Below are 21,672 nucleotides of genomic sequence, written 5' to 3'. Positions count from 1 at the left end.
CTAAACCATAGCATAGGCCACAAACTATTCAAAAATTAGCTTGTTTTTGTTCATACAATATACAGAATAGGGACACTAACAATTCAAAAAAAAAATTAGCTTTTCTTCTTCTTCTTTTCAACATCAACACAGCTCATTTTTGTAGCTTTAGTTTCCTTTTTGACACTTCAACTAGTCCATTATTCGCGCGTGCGAAAACTTGACCCTACTCTAAATGGGAGAATGATGTTTGAGTGCTCCTCATATTGCAATTTGTGGGAGTTTGATTTTAGAAAGGATATGCATATGTGGAGTACTTGATCGAGGATGATGTTTGAGTGCTCCTCATATTGCAAATGAAGCCGAAAAGTCGGCCATCAAAGACTTTCGAAAAGGAAGAGTGCCTCTATTCTTCTAGCGTAAGATGGTTGTTCTTCTACCTTCGCGTCGGTTTTTCTATGATAGATCTTTTATAACCTTGCCAACATTCTTCAAGCATGCGCCTTGTCATGCATCTTGCAGTAGATTTCTACTACAGTTCCTATAGTCTCTTGTGGCATGTACTTTTGCTGAAGTCTTTGGTGTGGTCTTTGCATTCACTCCATTTTCACGATAATTTCTTCAATGATGAGGTCGACGAAGAAAGATGGAGCTAGAAAGACTTTAGGGACAATGGTGTAAATTTGTGAATGCGATGAATTCACAAAGGAGGATGCAATCGGAGTTTGTGAAGATGTTGTGGGTTGTGAATGCGATGAATTCGCGTCCACACTAAAACACCTTGCCGAGGAGGTAGTACGCATCAAATCTGTTGGTGAAGGTGACGGTGAGCCCTATCGGCGGAGTAATGGAGTTTGGACGCACTTCCTCCAGTCGCACTATAATTGCCAACAGGTTTTAGTTGCCACGTTGAATAGATGCGAGTGGATCAAAAAGTGTGAAACAATGATCTACATCGAGGAGACACGCGTGGGAGATGAGACGAACCAGCGGCAGCAACCGTCCCTACGTTCGTGGCGACTCCCGTGAAAAAGAGGCCGGTCAGCACATCGTGGCGGCGGGCAGCGGCGCATGCAAGTAGGCTAGCTAGGTGCATGCATAGCAGGCTAGCTAGACATGTCGTTAGAGTTAACAGTCAAAGCTGACCTGACGACATCCACCGTTTGTGACTAGTTCTGAGGGTTTCAGGCAAGGGAGTGCGGAAAAGTGAGCAAAAGTTAAAAGCATGGGGATGAATGAGTATGGCTAAGGAACCAGGGGCACAGATGTAAATATCCCTGTTAATAATTATACCATTACATAATTTCCACAGGGTCCAGCAAATTGGAGAGATCCCCACCATCACCAAGTTTCTCTCCATTTTATTAAAAAAATCCAACCAAGACCCAACCAAAGAATCTATGTTATTAGCCACATCAGTCAAGTTAAAAGCACATTAATACATTCCAGAGTAAGCGTGCAACCGAGCAAGTGAAGAAGAGATGATTAACAATTTCATCCCTTCCACAAAAGGGGCAGTTCTTGTCACCTCTCCAACCTCTACGGAGCAAGTTATCTTTAGTGAGAATACTATTTCTGGGAGTTACCCGCATGAAAACCTTCACACTAGGCAACATTTTAACTTTCCACATAAAGAGATGTGGGTACTTAACCCCTATTTCAATCAAATGTCTATAAAAAGACTGGACGGAATAAATGCCATTCTTTATCAGGGTCCATACAACCTCATCATTTCTTTTGTTCAGAACAAGAGAGGCACAAACCTCTTTAATGTGATTCCATAATTCAAGAGAATCTCCTATCAGAGTCCTCCAGAATCTCACATTATTTATTCTCTTGTCAAGGATATTTCTAACAGACTTGTTTTTATCAAAGCATATGTTGTATAATCTAGGGAAACTACATTTCAGGGATTTAGGTCCAATCCACCAATCTTCCCAAAACATCACATTGTCCCCATTCCCTACAATAAACCTACACACACACAGAGAGAGAGAGAGAGAGATAGGAAATGATCTTTATGTTTAAGAATATCACACCAGAACTGAGAATCCCCTGTCTAGATGTGACTGCATTCAAACATTTGTCCTTTATTTATTTATTACTAATAATCTCCTACCATAAGCCTTCCGAATCAAGAAGTTTCCACCACCACTTATACAACAGAGCTTTGTTCATCAAAGTTAAATTTTGAATCCCTAATCCACTCATGTCTTTAGGTCCGCAAATCTCAGACCACTTAACAAGATGATTATTTTTTTCTTATCAACATTGTCTTGCCATAGTAGCCTAGATCTAAAAAAACTCCATACATTTACAAACACCCACTAGTAACCCTTAAAAAGACATCATAAAGTATGGAATCCCAGTTAACGAAGACTGTATCAGGGTGATTCTCCCAGGACTAGCTAGTAATCTCCCCTGCCAGTTTTCACATTTACCTTCCATCCTCTCCTTAGGAGGTTTCCAATGTTTGTTTCTAATCCTTTTTTCATCTAGAGGGAGTCCCGAATATTTCATGGGTAAAGTACCAACAAGGCAAGTAAAAATCCCAGTATAGGCATCTGCCTTATAAACAACATCTCCAAAAAGAAAGAGTTCATTTTTGTGAAAGTTATTTTTTAAACCAGACATTTGCTCAAAGAGACATAAAACATATTTAAAATTGGGAGCACTGTCATAATCATCCTGTAACAAAAAATTGTGTTATCTACATACTGAAGCATATTAACACCATTTACAGTATTTTCAGTGAGAACCCATTTTATAAGACCAACTTTTTAGCACTGGTAAGCATAAATAGCCAAGGCATCAGCTGCCAAATCAAAATTTAGAGGAGATAATGAATCCCCCTGAGGGATATCCCATTTAACCCATGGGGACCCCACTAAACCCACTTTGCCAATCCCAGCACATTGTTTCCATGCGCGCACGTACGATTACTTCGACCTCACTTAGCTGCCACGTGCACGGGCTTCAGCTCCGGCGTCTAGTATAGCGCCCATGCTTCCGCGTACGGCGTCGGAGCCGGCCGGCCCCTCCACACCTGCGACGGTTGCGGTGGTGCTGGTGTGTTCCCCGTCACCAAAGCTGGCACGACTCGCTCTGCTTCCGCGTCCGACAGACACATACCTTGACCGACCCATCGAGGCTTCCGCTGTACACCACGAACCGTCGATCATCGTCCAAACCTTCTCGTCCATGGCAATGCACTTCATGGGTTCGGTGTGTCCGACTAGCACGCTTAGACAGACATGCTCTGCCCCATCACAACGCCAAATGCAGAGGGGGCCAGTCGGCTGAGCTTCTTATGACGACGTTGCCGCACATCGCCAGGCACATCATGTAACGCCCTAGATGCGGCTATATGTCCCACGTGTCGAAGCACGACTTAGAGGCATAACCACATTGAAAGCAATGTCGCAAGTGAGGTAATCTTCACACAACCCATGTAATACATAAGGGAAAGAGATACATAGTTGGCTTACAATCGCCACTTCACACAAAACAAAAATAAAGCAGTACATCATCCAGATACACACAAGGTCCGACTATGGAACCCAAAACAAAAGAAGACTACCCCAAATGCTACACAGATCCCCGATCGTCCCAACTGGGCTCCACTATTGATCAACTGGAATCGAAACAAGACAACAAACACGATCTTTAACGAGCTCCTCCTTGAGCTTGGTTGCATCACCTGTACGGTCTCATCGGCACCTGCAAGCTGGTTTTGGAAGTATCTGTGAGTCACGGGGACTCAGCAATCTCACACCCTCGCGATCAAGACTATTTAAGCTTATAGGAAGGGTAAAAGGTATGAGGTGGAGCTGCAGCAAGCAACTAGCATATATGGTGGCTAACATACGCAAATGAGAGCGAGAAGAGAAGGCAAAGCATGTTCGAGAATCTATGATCAAGAAGTGATCCTAGAACAACCTACATCAAGCATAACTCCAACACCGTGTTCACTTCCCGGACCTCGCCGGAAAGAGACCATCACGGTTACACATGCGGTTGATGCATTTTAATTAAGATCAACTTCAGGTTTTCTACAACCGGACATTAACAAATTCCCATCTGCCCATAACCGCGGGCACGGCTTTTGAAAGTTCAAAACCCTACAGGGGTGTCCCAACTTAGCCCATCACAAGCACTCATGGTCAACGAAGGATATTCCTTCTCCCAAGACAATCCGATCAGGATCGGCATCCCGGTTACAAGACATCCTCGACAATGGTAAACAAGTCCAACAAGACCACCCGCTGTGCCGAAAAATCCCGATAGGAGCTGCACATATCTCGTTCTCAGGGCACACCGGATAAGCTAAGCATACGGGAGCCAACGTAACCCAAGTTGCCAAGGGACGGCCCCGCACGGTGCTCTGGGTTGGACCAACACTCAGAGGAGCACTGGCCCGGGGGGGTTAAAATAAAGATGACCCTTGGGCTGGCCGACCCAAGGGAAAGAAAAGGCTAGGTGGCGAATGGTAAAACCAAGGTTGGGCCTTGCTGGAGGAGTTTTATTCAAGGCGAACTGTCAAGGGGTTCTCATTATAACCCAACCGCGTAAGGAACGCAAAATTCGGGAACATAACACCGATATGGCGGAAACTAGGGCGGCAAGAGTGGAACAAAACACCATGCATAAGGCCGAGCATTCCACCCTTTACCAAGTGTATAGATGCATTAATTAGATAAGAGATATTGTGATATCCCAACAAAATATCCATGTTCCAACATGGAAGAAACTCCAATCTTCACCTGCAACTAACAACGCTATAAGAGGGGCTGAGCAAAGCGGTAACACAGCCAAACAACGGTTTGCTAGGACAAGGTGTGTTAGAGGCTTGGTTCAACAATATGGGAGGCATGATAAGCAAGTGGTAGGTATCGCAGCATAGGCATAGAAAAAGAGCGAGCATCTAAAAAGCAAAGATAGAAGTGATTTCGAGGGTATGGTCATCTTTCCTGAGATCCCGCAAGGAAGAATAACGAGTCCATGAAGAAGACAAACGGACGTAGTCGAACGGATCCTCACAGACGCGGCGTTATCGGAACTAACCCGAAGAAGCAACACCGGAAAGAAGCAAACAACATAGTAAACAACCCCCACATAATCATGGCATGATGCACAACCAAGTATGATGCATGTCCGGTTTAATGATACATGTCATGGCAAAGTGCACAAACAACTCTACAAGTTAAGTGGAGCTCAATATGCAACGGGTTGCATATTGACAGAACACCACATCGATTATTTAGTTCGATCTCGTTTATGTACCCAACAATGTTAAATGTTGTTAAGCATGTCAAGAGGTGAAACATAAAGGAATTATCTATCTAACCAATTTTTAAATGGGGCCGGATATAACAAGCAACGAATCCGGTAAATCCCCATATGCATTTAGAAATTTAATGCAACAACAATTTTAAACATTTTAATTGTTGTTATCATGATGCGGATGACATGAACAAATTTATGCAAGGTTTTATGACAAAGTTAACAAGAGCATATTATGAAGCATTTGTCATCGTGGCGGAAACGGAAGGGGTGCCACGGCAATGATAACAAAAGCGGTGCCGCGGCAACGATAACGGAAGTGGTGCCACGGCAACGTCCCGGTTCCGGTAACTCGATTGAGATACCGATGCAAAGGGAAAGTGTGCGGAACATGACATGCAAGGATGGTGGGGTGAACTCGGATACCAAGTTCCCACATGTCAGTGGAAAGGCAAAAAGAGGGGCGACGTGCACCAACAATTCGAGCACGGAGCAAGCATGAGCATCTCATACAACACACAACATTCTATCACGGGCGTCGTCTCGAGGGTTATACCTTCGAAGGGTGCATTCTCGGAGCGGTCCCGGGTTCGGTGCAAAGTAGAGGAAGTATATGTTCTCGTGACGGTGGTTGTACACAGTCGTCGTGGAAGTAGTTGTTCACGGGTCGTTTTGGGAAGTTGTCCTTCTTGCGAACTTGTCGGATCCACGACGACGGTAGTTATTCCTGGCGCTTGTGACCCGCGGTTGTTCCGGCAACGGTGGTCGTACACGTCCGTAGATGTTCGGGTCATCACCGTTCGTAGCCAAAGAAGTTGAACTTGACGAAACCCACGGCGACAGTAGTAGTGGATGTCGTCGATATCGTGGTACTTGGTGATATCCGTGCGTAGAGGTACTTTCCTGTCTCGACGACGGTCATACATGTTTTCGTAGATGAACTTGATTGACCCGAGGGATCTGGGTGCCGCGGTACTTGGCGAAAAAAAACACGTCGAAGGTACTTGTACTCGCATCATCGTGGAAGTAGTCGTTCGGGCTCCCATGTGGACTTGTCGGTCTTGGTCTCCGCGGCGTAGTTGTACAAAAACATCGTCGGAACTTGGACGAATCCAGAGGCGTGCACGGCTAGTAGAGGAACTTGACGCATCCAAACGAAGCAACAAAATAGGCCTCGGTTCTTGGTGGTCAACGAAGGGAGGCGGCCGACGGAGTAGCAGCAGGGTGCGCACACTGGCAGCGGCATCCACGAGCAGTGGCACGACGCTGGTCATGGGCACCGGCGGCGACTGAACGCGGGAGGCAGCGGAACGGAACAGCGAAGGAGCAGCTGCAGCGAGGCAGCGGTGCAGTGGCTTGCTGTACTTGGACGGCGACGGCGCACGGGAGAAGAGGAACTTGGCGTATCCACGCGTAGGGGTACTTGGCAATCGACGGAAGTCGTGGTACTTATCGGTCCGGGTCTTGGCGTAACCGGTGCACACAAACATTCCCACTCAGGCTTCACGGAGGCATCGGTTCAAGCTGCTCCTGCTCGGGAGGAGGCACTGCAAGGGTGCAACATCTAAAGAGCCCCCGGTCTTGGTGTCTAGCGGCAGCAACACGGACGGCCGGACGGATGCAGGGAGCAGAAGGGGAGGCCGCAGAGACGAGGTGGAGGAGCTGCAGGTGGGGCGGACGGCGCGGAGCGGCGACCTGCTGCTGGTTGCCAGCGCGGGCAAGACAAGGGGCGGCGGAGCGCCATGGCTGAGGGAGCAGAGAAGGGGACGAAGTAGAGGAGGAGGCTGGCGGGCGGTGGCACTAGCCCGCGGTGGTTGGAAGGCGACGAACGCGCAGGGGACAGCGGAGGATGAAGCGGCAACGGGGCGGCAGCGACGGGACAAGAGGTGCAGAGGCGAGGCCATGGCAGGAGCGGCGCGGGTCGTGGTTGCCGGCGGCGACCGGACGCAGCGGCGGGATGGCGAGGTGGGAGCGAGCACGAGGGCGCGGCGCTGGTCTCTCTCTTCCTCTCTAGCGGCGCATCGAGGGAGGAGGGATCGAGCACGGGGCTGCGCTCGAGGGAGATCGAGAGAGAGGTCGGGATCGAAGGAAACGGGCAGGAAGGAGAGAGATGGGATCGAGGGAGCATCTCCCTGAGCTGACGGCGCGAGGTGGATCGGGGAGGAAGGGAGCGAACGGCAAGGGTTAGAGCAGTGGGCTGCGGGAGATGGCCTTGGAGCCGGCGGCTGGTTGGGCCTAGGCATGGGCCCTAGAGAGAAGTGGGGAAGCAGGCCGGCCTAGCAGACCTCTCCCTCCCCCTCATATTTCTTTAGCAGCAAAAAAACATTAGTGAAAAAAGAAGAAGAGAGGGTTAGGGACAGAATTGGAGCATGAGGATAATTTCCTCGGATTCACAAAAATGTGCTCTTTCCGCGAAAATAGAAATGGCCAAGATTGAAAGATTAAATTCAAATGTATTTGAATTTAATTCAACTCGTTTGAAAGGAGTAGGGATCCGAAGTTCCCAAAAATGTTGAACATTTAGGAAGAGCCTCGATAAAACGATAAAAGAATATGAGGAAAAGTCGTTGATCAAGAATTGAGATAACAAGGTATTGGGATTTATTCGCAAGTGTGTCAATGGTTAATTCCAAAAGAACGGAATATTTAATAATAGCTCCATAATTATTAGGAGGATATGTTATATAGAGAAATCACCAGGTGAACTCCCTCGGTTTAAATGGACTGAAAATCCATACGATTTAATTATTTGATTTGAGATGCAAAGATTAAAGACATGATGACATGATTACATGATGCAAATGCACATGATGCAAAGATGAAAACGATGAACCAAACAAATCACATGACGAAACCCGGAAACATGGAAGGCATCTGAAGCTCCGGTCTTGGGGCGTTACAACACTCCACCACTACGAGAGGATCTCGTCCCGAGATCTAGAATGGCACCAGAGGGAAAAACGGAAGAGAAAGAGAAGAGGTAGAACTAAGTTGCTTCTTTGACCAATGAGTGAAACCACGAACCTTGAGAGGTTGAACAAATTGAAAGAAAGAATGCAACAAAGAAGAACAAAGTTGCAAACACTCCGTTAAGAAAGAGGAATAAGAAAGAACCGATTCGGGTAGCACTCCGGTTGAAAAGAGATGAAAGACTTGATAAGATGAAAGAACTTGAAAAGGGGCACGACACTCCGGTTGGATGGATAAGCAAGGAAAAAAACATGATCTTGGCAAACGAGATGATAGGACGAAGAGAGCAACGTCACAATGCCTCTGGAATGAAAGAAAAGAAGGTAGATCGTCAGAATAAGAGATCGGAGAAAGAAATGACAACTCTCGCAAATAGAATTGAAAGAGCATGCGTACGAAGAAAAAGTTGAACGGAGTTGTTGGAAAACCAACAATGAAAAGAGTAAGCTTGTTGTGGGCTTATGGAAAACATCTCAAAACTATTAGGTGAAATTCTGCCACTAACGAAAAATAATATATTGGATTGGTATCAACAAGGAGACGAGAAACTTATTTCACCGGGAGGATAAAAGAAGAACTTGGGTCATTTATGAGTACCATGATAGCAACAATCCTTAGGGAAAGTTTTAGGTGAAACATGACACAAGACAACTCCAACGAAAAGATTGATGGGTTTAAATATCTCATTCTTGAAGAATGATATATTACCACCTCAAAAGATAAGGGAGACACAATTCCACTATGGATTGCAAGATAAAGAATGTTTTAGCTCCTCTCAAAAGAATGTTGATGAACACTTCGAGAAGGAAATTAAATCCTTGATGAAACCATCATGTAGAGCTTCCATGAAGAACTCCGGTAATAAAAGGATGATCAAACGAAAGGAAAGAGAAGTTGAAAACACAAGGTGAAGCCTTGCGATGATTTAGATGAATCTTCACGACGATATAATGCGGAAAAGCTTGTAACTCCGGAAAAGAAAGATGAAACAAATGAAAACGAGAATTTGATGAGCCTCCGGAATAGGGAATTGAGTTCACTCGATGAAACAAAAATAAGAATTACGTTATGCGTATCCTTCACCAATTTAAATTGATGACAAGCAATGGATTTGGCATACTACTTATTCTCGTTGAAAAGGATTTAGAGAGATATAGCGCAACTTGAGAAGGTCTTCGAAGATCCACCAGTAGGATGAAAGAACGAATGAATCTGTATGATAATGAAGGAGAAGAACTCTTGAACGAACCACCGTAAGAAATGAAAATGAACGAAGAAAAAAAATAAAGAAACACCAGGAAGAATTAGCAAATGAACGAAAATGCTTGCTAGGATTTAGATACATGAGAATGAAGAGATCATGAACTGATTAGAGATCACTTGAACGAAGCACCGGTAAGATTGGGGAATGATAACTGAAAGCTGAGAATGAATAAACCTGAATTGATGGACTCCGGATAATCAAACTGAGAAGACTCTTGAATTGCTCCGGATGGATGAAAAGAATTATCACAATCGAATACAATTATGAGAGGATGGCAACAAGCTAGAACCATGAATCTTGAAGAGAAAAGGAGCAAGATTTAGAAAAAATCTTCTTCGGTCTTCCAATCTGAAAATGAGGACAAGAAACACCACCATGAATTATTTAGACGCTCCGGAAGAATCAAAGTGAAGAGATTGAGCCAACGATGAAAATAATTCGACAGGTCTTGGAGAAAAACATAAGACTGATGATAATTCATTCCTACGTCAAACTTTGAAAAGAATTTGAGAAGCTTTGGGAAAATAAGAAGAGTCAGGTAAGATCCTGGAAAAAGACCTGTGGGTTAGGGCCCACTGAAAAGATACACCGTTGGAATGATTGCTTGAAAAGAGAGATTCCACCAGTTGAAATAAATGGCTTGAATGAGGGAACATCCTCGAAAGATCTTGAACGAATGCAGAGTGTGAACACGAATCTTCGAGATATCTTGAGCACTCCGAAACAGTTGAATAGCAAGAAATGACTGAATATAATGTGCACCGGCATGAGAAGGCATTTGAAAAACGGAAAAGAATATGATCAACACCGAAAGCTTGAATTGGATTCACTGGAGAAGAAAAAGAATGAAGAATGATTAACTTGAGACTCCGTTAGCATCTTCATGAGAATCACCGGATAAGAATATTAACGGAAAAGGATGGAGAGACTTCACAAGAATAAAAGGATACTTGATAAAGAAATCCGAGTCCTCGAAGAAAAAGGGGTGGGTGGGCGGGAAAAACAAAGGCAACTTTGAGACGGATGAAACAAACACCGTTGAGAAGAACTGATACTTGATCTTGCGGATGTTGAAATGTTCGGATCCACTTGAAGAGAAAACACGCTGGTTGAAAAGGATTGACATGACAATCTCGATTATCATGAACGATTGATATTCACATAAGAGTATGAGAACAACATTTAGGAAAGGTATGGAATCAACATTTGACTTCGAAGCAACTCGAATACCACAACTCAAAACAAAACAAAGGATTGGCTTGCAGAGTAAGCCGGAACAAACATATGATATAGATTTCGTCCGAAGTTTTCGTGGTGGGGCCTACACAGGCTCGATCATATAGTACCATCATGTACAAGGCAGTGCACATGACATACGAAGCGTCCCCGAGTCGGCATAGCCAAGGACTCTTTAAGACACAATGAGACCACTGTAAAACCAACCGTGGATAGGAGGACCACTAGACGTCGAACCCCAATTTCATATCATACATCTGTCGGAAAGATATCCTAAGAGCTACTTGAATTCCCACTTATAAACTCCCGAAACTTTCCGGTTATGCAATCAGGTGTTGGGATACAGGGGAAGCATAATATCTCACCCAAAACTAGCAAATCCTACATCCAGCTGTATCCATCCTTCAACACATAACCAAGAAACCTTCGGAAATCGTTTACCTCAACCTTCGAAAAGCATCCGTTATACGAGTTATGGTAATACTCCCGAACTCCCACCCCAGTACTGGGTGGCGTCGAGGTTATCTCACCAACAACTGCATAAAAGAGATTTTCGATGTCAGCGAACTCAGGTATTCCAGAACTGCAATGATAAAATTGTGACAACAACACCTCGGAGCTCAACTCCCCGGGACACTGCCACAACCCCTAAATGTCAGGAGGCACCAAGAACAATGTTCTCGTAACAAAACCATCGGAACGATTCCAAGATACCCGCGTGATCCTAAATTTGTTTTAGTGAAATTTGAGAAGAGAAGAGTCAAAACTTTACGTCAGGATGTCTCACCAGAGCGATGAAGGGACTGGGGAGTAAAAATAATTCCTAACTATCCAATATATAATTCCTAAATGACTCAAAACATTTTTCTAGACTCAACAACGCCAACGATTCGATCAAGCAGGGGGCTCCTAAGGTCGGGGAAGGCTCTGATACCAACTTGTAACGCCCTCGATGCGGCTATATCTCCCACGTGTCGAAGCACGACTTAGAGGCATAACCGCATTGAAAGCAATGTCGCAAGTGAGGTAATCTTCACACAACCCATGTAATACATAAGGGAAAGAGATACATAGTTGGCTTACAATCGCCACTTCACACAAAACAAAAATAAAGCAGTACATCATCCAGATACACACAAGGTCCGACTATGGAAACCAAAATAAAAGAAGACTACCCCAAATGCTACACAGATCCCCGATCGTCCCAACCGGGCTCCACTACTGATCAACTGGAATCGGAACAAGACAACGAACACGATCTTTAACGAGCTCCTCCTTGAGCTTGGTTGCATCACCTGTACGGTCTCATCGGCACCTGCAAGCTAGTTTTGGAAGTATCTGTGAGTCACGGGGACTCAGCAATCTCACACCCTCGCGATCAAGACTATTTAAGCTTATAGGAAGGGTAAAAGGTATGAGGTGGAGCTGCAGCAAGCGACTAGCATATATGGTGGCTAACATACGCAAATGAGAGCGAGAAGAGAAGGCAAAGCACGTTCGAGAATCTATGATCAAGAAGTGATCCTAGAACAACCTACGTCAAGCATAACTCCAACACCGTGTTCACTTCCCGGACCCTGCCGGAAAGAGACCATCACGGTTACATACGCGGTTGATGCATTTTAATTAAAATCAACTTTAGGTTTTCTACAACCAGACATTAACAAATTCCCATCTGCCCATAACCGCAGGCATGGCTTTTGAAAGTTCAAAACCCTGCAGGGGTGTCCCAACTTAGCCCATCACAAGCACTCACGGTCAACGAAGGATATTCCTTCTCCCAAGACAATCCGATCAGGCTCGGCATCCCGGTTACAAGACATCCTCGACAATGGTAAAACAAGTCCAGCAAGACCACCTGCTGTGCCAACAAATCCCGATAGGTGCTGCACATATCTCGTTCTTAGGGCACACTGGATAAGCTAAGCGTACGGGAGCCAACGTAACCCAAGTTGCCAAGGGACAGCCCCGCACGGTGCTCTGGGTTGGACCAACACTCAGAGGAGCACTGGCCCGGGGGGGTTAAAATAAAGATGACCCTTGGGCTGGCCGACCCAAGGGAAAGAAAAGGCTAGGTGGCGAATGGTAAAACCAAGGTTGGGCCTTGCTGGAGGAGTTTTATTCAAGGCGAACTGTCAAGGGGTTCCCATTATAACCCAACCGCGTAAGGAACGCAAAATCCGGGAACATAACACCGATATGACGGAAACTAGGGTGGCAAGAGTGGAACAACACACCAGGCATAATGCCGAGCCTTCCACCCTTTACCAAGTGTATAGATGCATTAATTAGATAAGAGATATTGTGATATCCCAACAAAATATCCATGTTCCAACATGGAACAAACTCCAATCTTCACCTGCAACTAACAATGCTATAAGAGGGGCTGAGCAAAGCGGTAACATAGCCAAACAACGGTTTGCTAGGACAAGGTGGGTTAGAGGCTTGGTTCAACAATATGGGAGGCATGATAAGCAAGTGGTAGGTATCGCAGCATAGGCATAGCAAAAGAGCGAGCATCTAGCAAGCAAAGATAGAAGTGATTTCGAGGGTATGGTCATCTTTCCTGAGATCCCGCAAGGAAGAAGAACGAGTCCATGAAGAAGACAAACGGACGAAGTCGAACGGATTCTCACAGACACGACGTTATCGGAACTAACCCGAAGAAGCGACACCGGAAAGAAGCAAACAACATAGTAAACAACCCCCACATAATCATGGCATGATGCACAACCAAGTATGATGCATGTCCGGTTTAATGATACATGTCATGGCAAAGTGCACAAACAACTCTACAAGTTAAGTGGAGGTCAATATGCAACGGGTTGCATATTGACGGAACACAACATCGATTATTTAGTTTGATCTCGTTTATGTTCCCAACAATGTTAAATATTGTTAAGCATGTCAAGAGGTGAAACATAAAGGAATTATCTATCTAACCAATTTTTAAATGGGGCCGGATATAACAAACAACGAATCCGGTAAATCCCCGTATGCATTTAGAAATTTAATGCAACAACAATTTTGAACATTTTAATTGTTGTTATCATGATGCGGATGACATGAACAAATTTATGCAAGGTTTTATGACAAAGTTAACAAGAGCATATTATGAAGCATTTGTCATCGTGGCGGAAACGGAAGGGGTGCCACGGCAATGATAACTAAAGCGGTGCCACGACAACGATAACGGAAGCGGTGCCATGGCAACGTCCCGGTTCCGGTAACTCGATTGAGATACCGATGCAAAGGGAAAGTGTGTGGAACATGACATGCAAGGATGGTGGGGTGAACTCGGATACCAAGTTCCCACATGTCGGTGGCAAGGCAAAAAGAGGGGCGACGTGCACCGACAATTCGAGCACGGAGCAAGCACGAGTATCTCATACAACACATAACATTCGTTCACGGGCGTTGTCTCGAGGGTTATACCTTCGAAGGGTGCATTCTCGGAGCGGTCCCGGGTTCGGTGCAAAGTAGAGGAAGTATATGTTCTCGTGACGGTGGTTGTACACGGTCATCGTGGAAGTAGTTGTTCACGGGTCGTTGTGGGAAGTTGTCCTTCTTGCGAACTTGTAGGATCCACGGCGACGGTAGTTGTTCCCGGCGCTTGTGACCCACGGTTCTTCGGGCAACGGTGGTCGTACATGTCCGTAGATGTTCGGGTCATGACCGTTCGTAGCCAAAGAAGTTGAACTTGACGAAACCCAGTGCGACAGTAGTAGTGGATGTCGTCGGTATCGTGGTACTTGGCGATATCTGTGCGTAGAGGTACTTTGCGGTCTCGACGACGGTCATACATGTTTTCGTAGACGAACTCGACTGATCCAAGGGATCTGGGTGTCGCGGTACTTGGCGAAAAAAAAACACGTCGAAGGTACTTGTACTCGCATCATCGTGGAAGTAGTCGTTCGGGCTCCCATGTGGACTTGTCGGTCTTGGTCTCTGCGGCGTAGTTGTACAAAAACATTGTCGGAACTTGGACGAATCCAGAGGCGTGCACGGCTAGTAGAGGAACTTGACGCATCCAAACAAAGCAACAAAATAGGCCTCGGTTCTTGGTGGTCAACGAAGGGAGGCGGCCGACGGAGTAGCAGCAGGGTGCGGACACTGGCAGCGGCATCCACGAGAAGAGGCACAGCGCTGGTCGTGGGCACCGGCGGCGACCGGACGCGGGAGGCAGCGGAACAGAACAGCGAAGGAGCAGCTGCAGCGAGGCAGCGGTGCGGTGGCTTGCTGGACTTGGACGGCGACGGCGCATGGGAGAAGAGGAACTTAGCGTATCCACGCGTAGGGGTACTTGGCAATTGACGGATGTCGTGGTACTTGTCGGTCCGGGTCTTGGCGTAACCGGTGCACACAAACATTCCCACTCGGGCTTCACGGAGGCATCGGTTCAAGATGCTCCTGCTCGGGAGGAGGCACTGCAAGCGTGCAACAACTAAAGAGCCCCCGGTCTTGGTGTCCAGCGGCAGCAACACAGACGGCCGGATGGATGCAGGGAGCAGAAGGGGAGGCCGCAGAGACGAGGTGGAGGAGCTGCATGTAACACCCTCGATGCGACTATAGCTCCCACGTGTCGAGGCACGACTTAGAGACATAATCGCATTGAAGGCATATGTCGCAAGTTAGGCAATCTTCACAGCATCCCATGTAATATAATAATGAAAGGGGAGATAACATAGTTGGCTTACACTCGCCATGTCAATCAAGTACATAAATAACATTACATCATCCAAACACTCATGGCCCGACTACGGCGCCAAAATAAAAGAGAACCCAACATGCGACACGGTCCCAATCACCCCCAACTGGGCACCACTACTGATCATCGGGAAAGGAAACATAGTAACGTTGAGAGTCTTCGTCGAACTCCCACTTGAGCTCATACGCGTCTCCTGGAGCGGAATCATCAGGCCCTGCATCTGGTGTAATAGTAATCTGTGAGCCACAGGGACTTAGCAATCTCGCACCCTCGCGATCAAGACTATTTAAGCTTATAGGTATGGCAAGGTAAATATAGGTGGAGCTGCAGCAAGCGACTAGCATATATGGTGGCTAACTTATTCGCAAAAGAGAGCGAGAAGAGGAGGCAAAGCGCTAGCGAGAAACTAGAGAACAGCCTGCGCAAACATTACTCCAACACCGTGTCCACTTCCCGGACTCCGCCGAGAAGAGGCAATCACGGTAACACACTCAGTTGATTCATTTTAATTAAGTTAAGGTTCAAGTTATCTACAACCGGATATTAACAAATTCCCATCTGCCTATAATCGTGGGCACGGCTTTCGAAAGTTCAAAACCTTGCAGGGGAGTCCCAACTTAGCCCATGACAAGCTCTCACGGTCAACGAAGGAATAGACCTCCTCCCAAGACGTTCCGATCAGACTCAGTATCTCGGTTACTCAAGACACTTCGACAGGTTAAAACAAGACCAGCAACACCGCCCGAATGTGCCGACAAATCCCGATAGGAGCTGCACATATCTCTTTCTCAGGGCACACTCAGATAAGCAATCCGTACAACTAAAACCAGCCCTCGAGTTTCCCCGAGGTGGCGCTGCAAGGGGCTCTAGTTTGGACCAACACTCAGAGGAGCACTGGCCCGGGGGGGTTAAAATAAGATGACCCTTGAGTCTGCAGAACCCAAGGGAAAGAAAAGGCTAGGTGGCAAATGGTAAAACCAAGGTTGGGCATTGCTGGAAAAGCTCTAATCAAGGCGAACTATCAAGGGGTTCCCATTATAACCCCAACCGCGTAAGGAACGCAAAATCCGGGAACATAACACCGATATGACGGAAACTAGGGCGGCAAGAGTGGAACAAAACACTAGGCGAGAGGCCGAGCCTTCCACCCTTTACCAAGTATATAGATGCATTAAGATAACAAGATAATATAATGATATCCCAACAAGTAAATAAATGTTCCAACAAGGAACAGCCTTCAATCTTCACCTGCAACTAACAATGCTATAAGAGGGGCTGAGCAAAGCGGTAACATAGCCAATCAACGGTTTGCTAGGACATGGTGGGTTAGAGGTTTGACATGGCAATTTGGGAGGCTTGAAAGCAAAAGATAGGCATCGTAGCAATGGCATAGCAAAAGAGCGAGCAAACTAGCATAGCAAAGATAGTAGTGATTTCGAGGGTAGGATCATCTTGCCTGCACAGTTGTCAGAGTTGACTGGATCCTCGAAAGCAAACTCAACGGGCTCCTCGTTAGCGAACTCGTCTCCCGGCTCTACCCAAACAAGACAAACAAGCAACAAGGATACAATCAACCACGTGCAAGACCAAGCAATATGATGAAATGATGATATGCTATGCGGAATGCGATGCGGGATGCAAAAAGCAAGATATGACAGGAAATGCATGAACCTGGCCTCAACTTGGAAATCCAAGTGTGCCACTGGAAAGATGAGATGAAATCGCTTGAAAACGATATAAAGAACGCCGGAATCGGAGTTACGGTTTGGAAATGGCAAGCGATTCAAAAATGACACCGGTCTGCGATTTACAGCAAGTAGCCAACTAAATGCAATGAGATGAACATGCTACAGCACCCAAACATGACAAAAAAATACATGGCAGGGATGCATACAAGATGCTTAACAAAATTCTAGCACTGAGCTACGGCCAATTCATCCATTAACAGGTTCAAACAAGCATGGCAAAAATGCATATGACAAACAGATCTCAGACTTAGTGAAATTAACACTTGTCTGGAATTTCAGATCAGGTAGCCCTCTACGGAGCAACACAACTATATGCTACAGGATCTGAACATGGCAAAGTAAAGCATGGCATGGAGCTACTCAAAGAGCTTAACAAAAGTACCTTAGTGACCTTGAGCCAAAAGGGATCGGAAAATACAATTGCAAGCATGTGAACATGGCAAAAACATAATCAGTTTTCAGACTTAGTGAAAACTGGCACATGCTGAAATATAACTCAAGTAGGCATCTTTACGAGCTCGATGCACTCACTACAGAGCAAGTCATGGCAAGACAAGCATACACCCATCAAGAAGGCACAAAATGCAAGATAGACCTGGCAAGAACAATAGTATAGCATGCACGGATCAACTACAACATCATCGGCAAAATTGCAAACAAGTTGACAATCTGCCCAAATTCACAAAGTAGTAAAAGTAGAGCTCGATTGACTCAAGCTAGGGTGCTCCATAATTGCAAACAAGGACATGGATGGATAGATCACTACAAGATTAACAAAACATCCTTACTGATCATCCTCAAAAGAGGCACGGATCACTAGGAAACAACAAGAACATATGGCATCATGAGATAAACACCTCCAGGACTTAGTGAAATTACTAAGTCCCTGAAAACAGAATTAGCAAGTGCACCACTTTGCAAGCTTGCACTAGTCACCACACACATCACAACAATACATGGGTTGCACCTCTGGAAAGATGACAAAACCCTTAACAAAACATATGTAGAACTCACGGGCATATCATGCACACAATAATCATGGCAAAAATGACAAAAGTGCTAAACGGAGTAGCAGATCTGACAATTAACTCAAGTAGCCCTCTTCTAACAGCATTTCGGACATCAAGATGAGCTCAAATGAAAATGATGCAATAGAATGAAATGATGTACTCTCTGAGGTGAACATTTTGATATGCTATATGCATGAATCGGATCTACGGATGCAAAGTTACGGGGCTGCGAACATGAGCACTTGAACTGAAAATATCAGGGACTTTTAGAGAAGGGTTACTGTTCACGCACGCGAACCGAGAACTCCGGCGAGGCGGCGGCGGCTCTGGCGAGCTCGAAGAAGCGGCGGGGAGGCGCGGGAGAGGTGGATCCGGCCACTCCCGGCCGAATCTGGCGGCGGAGGTGGCAGCGGCAGCCGGCGAGGCCTCGGGCGGCGCGGGCGAGCGGGCGCCGGCGAGGGGCGCGGGCCCAGGGCGGCGATGGCCGACGGCGGCGGCGCGGCGACGGGGCATCGGAGGCGAGGGAGGTGGCGGCGCAGGCGGATCGAAGGCGGCGCGGGCGGATCGGGCCGCGGGGGGCCGGCTCCGGGCTCCTCGGCCCGCGGCGGCGGCGAGGTGGAGGGTGCCACGTGGCGGCTCCGGAGTGGCTGCGGGCGGCGGAGCGGACGTGTCCGGTCCGTCCGGACGTGTCCGGCGGCGGCGGAGGAGAAATCTAGGGTTTCGGGGAGGAAGGAGATCCGAATTTCGGGGGGGTGTTTAAATAGGCATAGAGGGAGCTAGGAGAGTCCAAATGAGGTGCGGTTTTCGGCCACGCGATTGTGATCGAACGATCTAGATGATGGAGAAGACTTAGGTGGGTTTTGGGCCAAATTGGAGGGGTGTTGGGCTGCAACACACACGAGGCCTTTTCGGTCCCTCGGTTAACCGTTGGAGTATCAAACGAAGTCCAAATGATACGAAACTTGACAGGCGGTCTACCGATAGTAAACCAAGGCCGCTTGGCAAGTCTCGGTCCAATCCGGAAATGTTTAATCCCCACACACGAAAGAAAGCTAGAAATGACCACCGGAGGAGAACGAAGCGCCGGAATGCAAAACGGACAACGGGGAAAATGCTCGAATGCATGAGATAAACATGTATGCAAATGCAATGCACCTGATGACATGATATGAGATGCATGACAACGACAACAACACATGGAGACAAAAACCCAAACCCAAGATAATAAATTAACTTAACGCCAGAAACGGCAAGGGTTGGAGTACAAATAGGGAAAGTTACATCCGGGGTGTTACATTGCAGGTGGGGCGGACGGCGCGGAGCGGCGACCTGCTGCTGGTCGCCAACGCGGGCGAGACAAGGGGCGGCGGAGCGCCATGGCTGAGGGAGCAGAGAAGGGGACGAAGTAGAGGAGGAGGCTAGCGGGCGGTGGCACTGGCCCGCGGTGGTTGGAAGGCGACGAACGCGCAGGGGACAGCGGAGGATGAAGCGGCAATGGGGCGGCAGCGACGGGACAAGAGGTGCAGAGGCGAGGCCATGGCAGGAGCGGCGCGGGTCGTGGTTGCCGGCGGCGACCGGACGCAGCGGCGGGATGGCGAGGTGGGAGCGAGCACGAGGGCGCGGCGCTGGTCTCTCTCTTCCTCTCTAGCGGCGCATCGAGGGAGGAGGGATCGAGCACGGGGCTGCGCTAGAGGGAGATCGAGAGAGAGGTCGGGATCGAAGGAAACGGGCAGGAAGGAGAGAGATGGGATCGAGGGAGCATCTCCCTGAGCTGACGGCGCGAGGTGGATCGGGGAGGAAGGGAGCGAACGGCAAGGGTTAGAGCAGTGGGCTGCGAAAGATGGCCTTGGAGCCGGCGGCTGGTTGGGCCTAGGCATGGGCCCTAGAGAGAAGTGGGGAAGCAGGCCGGCCTGGCAGACCTCTCCCTACCCCTCATATTTCTTTAGCAGCAAAAAAACATTAGTGAAAAAAAGAAGAGAGGGTTAGGGACAGAATTGGAGCATGGGGATAATTTCCCCGGATCCACAAAAATGTGCTCTTTCCACGAAAATAGAAATGGCCAAGATTGAAAGATTAAATTCAAATGTATTTGAATTTAATTCAACTCGTTTGAAAGGAGTAGGGATCCGAAGTTCCCAAAAATGTTGAACATTTAGGAAGAGCCTCGATAAAACGATAAAAGAATATGAGGACAAGTCGGAGATCAAGAATTGAGATAACAAAGGTATTGGGATTTATTTGCATGTGTGTCAATGGTTAATTCCAAAATAACGGAATATTTAATAATAGCTTCATAATTATTAGGAGGATATGTTATATAGAGAAATCACCAGGTGAACTCCTTCGGTTTAAATGGACTGAAAATCCATACGATTTAATTATTTGATTTGAGATGCAAAGATTAAAGACATGATGACATGATGCAAAGATGAAAACGATGAACCAAACAAATCACACGATGAAACCCGGAAACATGAAAGGCATCTAAAACTCCGGTTTTAGGGCGTTACACATCACCAACATCTTGTGGCCCTTGAGGACACCACCATATCTCGACTCGCTAGCAACCCAGAACCATTAGGTTACTAGCCTGTCCGACAAGCCCACGTAGACGACGCGGTCCTTGGGAAACATGGAGATGGTGGTGAGCACGCTCTCTCCCTCTCTGAGTACCTTCTCAAGGATATGCTTTGTCGTGCCGTCCTTCCCGGCCATCTCCCGCCACCACACCTTGATGGTGTTATGGGCCGATCTAGTGAACACGACGCTGTCGGGCCCAACGACGGCCACAGTGATCACTTCGTCGTCATGCGCACTAACGGACTCGAGGCACTAGGAGTCCGACACTCGACACACCTTGTAGGTCCTGACGATACTTTTTTTAGACAAACTCCGAAGCTTTTTATTCAACCGTCACAATGTTTACACGAATGAAAGGAAGTACTTCTGACTGACCCAACCACACATGCCGACCAGTCGGTAAAGATAAAGCATGCTTTGCGAGCTTGTGAACCTCAACATTCGAGCTTCTAAATTCATGACCAATATTACAAGTAAGAAATGTATACTTATGCGTTATGATTGTAGGTCCTGACGATACATGGCACTATGGCAGGGTTGTCCACGTCGGCGCGCCACACGTCGGGCCAGGACACCCTGCACTCAAGACCGACCTCGTGGAAGCCCATCCATGACCCGCTGGGCAGCATCATGTAGAGGATGAAAACTCCGTGACGTCCTCTTGTGTGCGCCATCTAACTATGTTCACTGTTTTCTCGATGATTGATTCATCTGTTAGGATTCTACTTCTACAGCTCGCTCCACTTAACCCACTTAACCTTTTGCATGCATTCGGACAGCCGAAGCCATCCAACACGAGCGCGGTTCGGGCATACTTTCTCTCATAAATGAAAAACAAACATGGGGCTTTGTGGTAGTCTAGACCGCTTTCACACTTACTTCTGACCACGCTGC

General features: G+C 47.1%; 1 pseudogene; it reads right to left on the bottom strand.

Moving 5' to 3' along the window:
* Positions 1 to 2,929: 2,929 nt before the first annotated feature.
* Positions 2,930 to 21,452, bottom strand: LOC125507211 (protein JINGUBANG-like; annotated as a pseudogene).
* Positions 21,453 to 21,672: the final 220 nt, after the last annotated feature.

This window comes from Triticum urartu, chromosome 5A (assembly GCF_056163025.1).
Source record: "Triticum urartu cultivar PI428250 chromosome 5A, HENAU_Tu73, whole genome shotgun sequence".
In the NCBI taxonomy this organism is placed as follows: Eukaryota; Viridiplantae; Streptophyta; class Magnoliopsida; order Poales; family Poaceae; genus Triticum; species Triticum urartu.
The sequence above is the reverse complement of the archived record's forward strand: the minus strand, read 5'-3'. Positions and strand labels throughout refer to the sequence as shown.